This window comes from Peromyscus eremicus, chromosome 14 (assembly GCF_949786415.1).
Source record: "Peromyscus eremicus chromosome 14, PerEre_H2_v1, whole genome shotgun sequence".
In the NCBI taxonomy this organism is placed as follows: domain Eukaryota; kingdom Metazoa; phylum Chordata; class Mammalia; order Rodentia; family Cricetidae; genus Peromyscus; species Peromyscus eremicus.
The window spans coordinates 48,088,845-48,095,132 of NC_081430.1; positions in this window are offsets into that span (position 1 = coordinate 48,088,845).

Sequence of the window (6,288 nt, forward strand, 5' to 3'; positions counted from 1 at the left end):
TAGCACAAGTTGCTACGGGCAGTGCCTACCGTTCACCTTGTAGCAAGGTTTTCAGAGAACTCTTTTGCTGTTTATTAAGTGGGGGGCATCTGGGCCAAACTGTGTTTCCAATACTTACAAGTGAAAAAAAAATGCGCAGGATAAAATGATAAAGGAGAAATGGTGGCATTTGTTGTGGGTCAGTTTGATCATAGGTGACTATATATGTATCTCGACACTGTGGCACAGGGGAGATTCTCTTCAGTGATCGAGGGGAACACGTAAGGTTCAAGGTCACCCACCTAGCTAGTGAACAAGAGCTGTGCCTCATCTCTGGGCCTGGATATGTCCTGGCCAAGACAGCACATGTCCCTTTCTGTGCCCAAGGACACGGATGATGTCATGGTATGTGCCTTGCATGGCTGTCTGTTCTTGGGTTTAGAAATTATCATGCCAAGTGAATGCTGATTTTGTTCAGATAATTGACTTTGCTATAATTCAGAAGGCTTTATAATCATCTGCCATTCTGTAACGTTTTTTCAATATTTTAATGAAAGGATGCATCCAGTCAGGATCCTTCCATAGTTACAGAAATGGGGTTAATTAGTCGCAAGCATTAAGGAAGATGTTGAGGGTGCTGGAACCAGGGGATCCACAATGCAGTGAAGACTGTGTCCAGGTCTCAGCTCTGCTCTCTAGACTCTGACTATCATTCTCACAAAAGCTCTCTCCACCTGGAGGCTGAAATTACCCCCAGAATCCCATCTTCCTTCAGCTAGCCACTCCAGAGAAAAGAATCTGCTTCCCAGACAGCTCTAGCCTGAGGCTTGGGTGTCCCAATGGACCAACTTGAGCCACAGAACATTCTGTAAATTGAAGGTACATGTAACCCAGACCCCAGGGTAGCCCAGGCAGGGAAGGAAAGAGCCTGAGAGATTGCCAGAGACAAGTGGAAAACACGATGTCAATTCCAAGCAAGAAGTATTAACACTGCTCTGGAGGGCCCTTTCTGTGTCTGCTCCTTGAAGAGTGTACACAGGCTTACAGCATGTATTCAAAAGTCCAAGTTTCTGAAAAAAAAAAACTGCATAAATAAATGAGCCCTGTATAATCTGGACGTTCTAGAACTAATTTTTCAAACTGAGGGTCACAACCCATGGTGAATCATGAAATCCCTGTTAGTTTAATCAAGTCAGTGGGTCACAGCCAGTACTTTTGGATAAGATGGAGTGGAAAAACAAAACAAAACAAAACAAAAAAAAAACCTTGTATATAGCACAGACTGGGTGCTTAGTCAGTTTGTTTTTTATTTATATACCTGAGTATTTTCAGGATTCCCTTGTATTCCTTTCTAAGTTTGCTGGGTTACCCACCCTGAATTGACAGTCACCCAGGTAAGACTTGAGAATTGACACCTGGAGGTGACAGCCTCAAGGCACTGGAGACTCTGAGTTGTCTACATCTGTCACCCCAAGCTGTATGAGCTTAGGCAAGTCCCCTAATGCCTGTATCCTGTTCTCATCTGTAAAGTAAGGCTAATACCTGCAGGATTATTAGGACGGATGGCCTGGGATCCTGAGCACTCCAAGAACTCCATCGAAGTTGTGAGGATTCTGTCAGTCAGCAGTAAGCAAGCCTGGACCAGGCAGCCTCTGGGGCCCTTAAGAACTTCACCAACCCGCACAGAAAAAGGAAACCCACACGCCCTGGAAACCAGCGCTCTTCCACAGCATGGCTTCCAGACTACTGACCTCTCTGCTTGCGTCTGTGAAAATGGGTAGATTTAAGAGTCCCAGCTGCTGCAGTGGACACAGGACCTTTGGATACCCTACGTGGGGGGCTTTGTTCATTGAAGTCTTGCCTCCAGGCTCAGCCTTAGAAGCTGCTGAGGTCATCGTGGGACAAGAGGCAGCAGGGAGTTGCATGGTTAGTGAAGAACAAAAAGGTAGAAGTGGGGACCTAAATAGGTAGAGAGAGACCGGCTGAAAGCAGATGGATTGGAAGCGATAGTATGCAAATGTCAGGCAGAAGAAGGCTGTCGTGAGTGCTTGGTATCACACAGCACGGCCTCCGCAAAGCAGATGGTTCAAGCAGCAGACATTTCACACAAACAAAACGCCGCTCCGTGAAGAGGCTCTAGTGAGCAAATGCTGTGTGTTTCCTTACAGCTTCAAAAGGCTTGAAACAACACCAGGATAGCCGGCAGTTTTAAATACCCCATTTCACCAGTCCACAGAATTAACTAGGACGACAACAAAATGAGCCAAAAAGCACTCGTAGATGCCTTGACCAGGCTGACATAGTCAGAACCCTGCACACCTCCGGCTGCAGAAGACTCCAACTTCCCAGAGCATTTGGTGTGTGTGTGCCATCTGACTAGACCATTAAAAAAGTCTGACTATATGTGAAAGAAGTTAGAAATAACTCTTTTTTTTTTTTTTTACAAAATGAAAATTAAGCAAAATATTTGTATATGGCTCACAAGCCAAAGAAGAAAAGGATTTTAGCAAAAGATTATGAAAGTGTAACACCCCCCCCCCTCAATGTTTATAGTGCAGGTAGCATTGAATTAACAGGAAAACCCACAGCTTTAAAATAGAAGAAATGTTCGTGAAAAAGAGTCCATCACAGAAGAGGGGTTAGGAAGATGTGAAGAGCCAGAGGGAAAAAGATGTCTGCAGAAAAATGGCCTTTGCCAAACATGGTGGCTCCATGGCACTCATGAACGCACAGCACCCGGGACCACATGCACAAGACCAAGCCAGCCAAAATCCCAGCCTGGATAGAAGAGGGCTTCACAAAGTTCTACCCCTGTCCGAGGAGCTACTGACAGTGGGGGCTGCTAAGGGGAGGAAAGTCCGTTTTCTTAGAGATGGAGTCCCTGAGGGCTACTTAATCTAGTACACGGTCCCATACCATGCACATACAGGCACCACTGAATGGTCCTCTCTGTCTCTTTGTCTCTCTGTCTCTGTCTGCGTGCGTGCGTGCGTGCGTGCGTGTGTGTGTAAAAGCACATGAAGTTGAGAGGGAAAGTGGTGGAGGGATAGGGGAGAAATTGGAGGGGAGGAAGGGAATGGAAGTGGATTTGACCTGAACACATTATATGCACCTATGAATATTAAAATACTCTTTAAAAGGAAGGGCCTAAAATCAGTGATCTTGCACACACATACATAGCTGGGGGGCGGGGAGGCAAACCAAGGAGAAGCAGAAAAATAAAAATGCAGTGCAATCCCAAGTAGAATTCATCTCAAAAATGCCAAGTTTTTAAATGTTTGTCCCTTTTTTAAGGTTTATCCTTAACTAAAAATAAATTGATGAATACAACATTAACAGAATAAAGAAAAAATATAAGTAGTCACAGAAAGCACTGATAAAATTCAATCATCTCTGCTTTATTTAAAACAACAACATCAAAAACTAGAAATAAAGGGAAAAGGAAGTGTTTTCACCCTCAAAAAGAGCAACTATGGCCAGGCAGTGGTGGCATACACCTTTAATCCAGTACTCAGGAGGCAGAGGCAGGAGGATCTCTGAGTTCGAAACCAGCCTGGTTTTCCAAGACAGCCAGGACTACACAGAGAAACCCTGTCTTGGGGAAGGGGGTGATGGAGGGGATCTATGGCAACCCCATAGCTCACAGTATCTGCAGTAACAAACTGAAGGATTCCCTCTTAAATCTTAGCAAGAAAAGTAACCTGCTTCCAGCTCTTCTGTGTCTTATTATTTCTTAGATATTACAATAAGACAAGATTTTTTTTTTAAGTGAAGAAAGCAAACCTCTGCTTCAGATGACAGTTATTTACCTAGAAGCTCCTAAGGGACCGTTGGAACTAATGAATGAACGCAGCAAGTTTCTAGGATCCAACAGCAAACAAGAAAAGATAAAACATTTGGATTTCTGTGTTCGTTACAATCAGAACAAAAGTAATTCTTTAGGATATATTCATAAAAAGATATGCAAGATCTCTGTACTATAGCAACTAGGGGTGTGTGTGTGTGTGTGTGTGTGTGTGTGTGTGTGTGTGTGTGTGTGCAGAGATAGACTTCACTCATGAATGGTCAAAGTACTGCTTCTTCCCAAAACAAGATCACACAGTCCTAATCAAGACAACCTAGACTTTTCTGTGTCTATGTTTAAAATGTCTCTTTAAAACCACAGTTCTTGGATTTTTAAAATGGAAACAACTTATTACGTACTAAGAAATATTGAAAAAGAGCTAAGTTGGAAACCTTGCATTTCTTGACTTCAAGACCTTTAAATCAATTAAATGATTTTTATTGGTGTAACGGCTAGATAAATAGATAATGGACAAAAGAAAAGACTCCTGAAGTAAATGCATCCCTGCTTTTCTTCTCAATAAGCGGCACTAGAAAAAGGTGGATAGCCTTTGGAACAAAACGAACCTTAAGTCTGATTTGCACAGTAAAGAAATAAACTAGATCTACACCACACAGACCGACTATGCAAACTAGGAGAGAGACAAAACACACAACCTTGAAAGCAGCAAAGCAGCAATAATTTCTGAATGGGCAAAGGGTATCAAACATTACAGACTGGAGAACTGGACTTTACCAAAACTAAAAACCTTTGTCAGAAAACATCTTTAAAACCAAAGGGTATGCCAGAGATGAAAAAATAATATTGCAAAATACACATCTAAGAAAGGGCTGGTATTCTAGATATATCAAACACTACACCTCAATAATAGGGATCAATTTTTGTGTGTGTGCATGTGTGTGTGTTGTGTGTGAATGCACATGTGTGCATGTGGAAACCACAGGTCAACGTTGGGTATCTGAGTTGCTCTCTGTCATGTTTTTTTGTGACAGGGGCTCTCACTGAACCTGGAGCTCACTGATTTGGCTGGGGAGACTGAGTGGCTAGTCACCTCCACCTGTCCCCAACCTGCCCAGGAGTGCTGGGATTTCAGATATATGCCACGGTGCTCACCTCTTTATGTGTGTGTTGATCTGAACTCCAATCATCATGCCTGTGTGATGAACACTTTACTGACTGAAGCATCTTCCAGCCCAAGACCAATTTTTTAAGTGGGCAAATTATTCCTACCATTTACAAAGGGATACAAATGTCCAATATACTAGATATCCAGAAAATACAAAACCCCAATGAGAGAAGCTTATGTGCCGGTTATACTGTGGGCTTAAAACTAAAATGGCCAGTACTGCCAAGTGTCTATAAGGATATGGACACTGCATTTTCAGTTAGTAGAACTACTTTGAAATGTCAGGCAGATTCTAACAGAACTAAATGCATCCTTACCTATGACTCAGCACTTCTCTGCTAGGTGTTTGCCCAAAAGATAAGAAACATATCCACAAACCATTGACAGGAATGTCGCTAACAGTTTTATTAATTTAAATTGAATTCGTGTTTCCTAACAGTTTTATTGGTGATAATGGAATTTTCTCACATTCCTTGTTTCTGTCACAAAGCATGAATAAAATTATGGCATATCCAAACAATGAAGAATCATTAAAATGATGAGTAGGACATATAACATGGATATGCTTCAGAAACACACTTTACACAAGACACATGATTATGGTTCTCATGAGTCCAGAGACCTGAATAGGCAAAACCGACGTTCTATAAAGGAAAAGTAATCCATGACAGCAAAAAATAATCAGACCCATGGTTACCTCTGCAGGAATGTGGGTGAGGAGATTGCTGGAAAGATATTTGGTGGGAGCTTAGATGATGAGGGAGGTAGACCATTGTTTGACCCCCAAAGATGTACATATTTGTCAGAACTCATCTCATGTACATTTACATGTCATTGTATGCAAATTTTACCACAAAAGCAAAAATCTGAATACGGAACTCTTAATAATGACCAGCACTGGGTGGAGATGGGGTGAAAGTGTGTGGACGTCTACAACCTTTCAGAACACATCCTAACTGAATGGGTTGATGAACAGAAAGGAACAGATAGATATTATCAAGTCTAGTAAACTGTCACTTGTAAATCTAGGTGTTGGTGTGTGGTATCATTGTGAAATTCATTCGCAATTTTGATGTACTTGAAATGTTTCTTAAACTAGCAAAGATAATTGGGATACTCACCCTGGGTGCATACTCAGTCGCCTCTAAAGTTCTTCCTCTCCAGGAGACATAATGCAAGATGAATCGCCAGAGTTACTTTCATCAAAATAATTTGCATCTACTCAACAGAACTGCAAGTCTTTCTAGTTCTGTTTCTGGCGAGTATCGTGGGTGGGTCTCCTGGGACCACTCTCTCCATAGGCGGAGAAATTCTATTTAGATCGCGGGTGGCTAAGAAT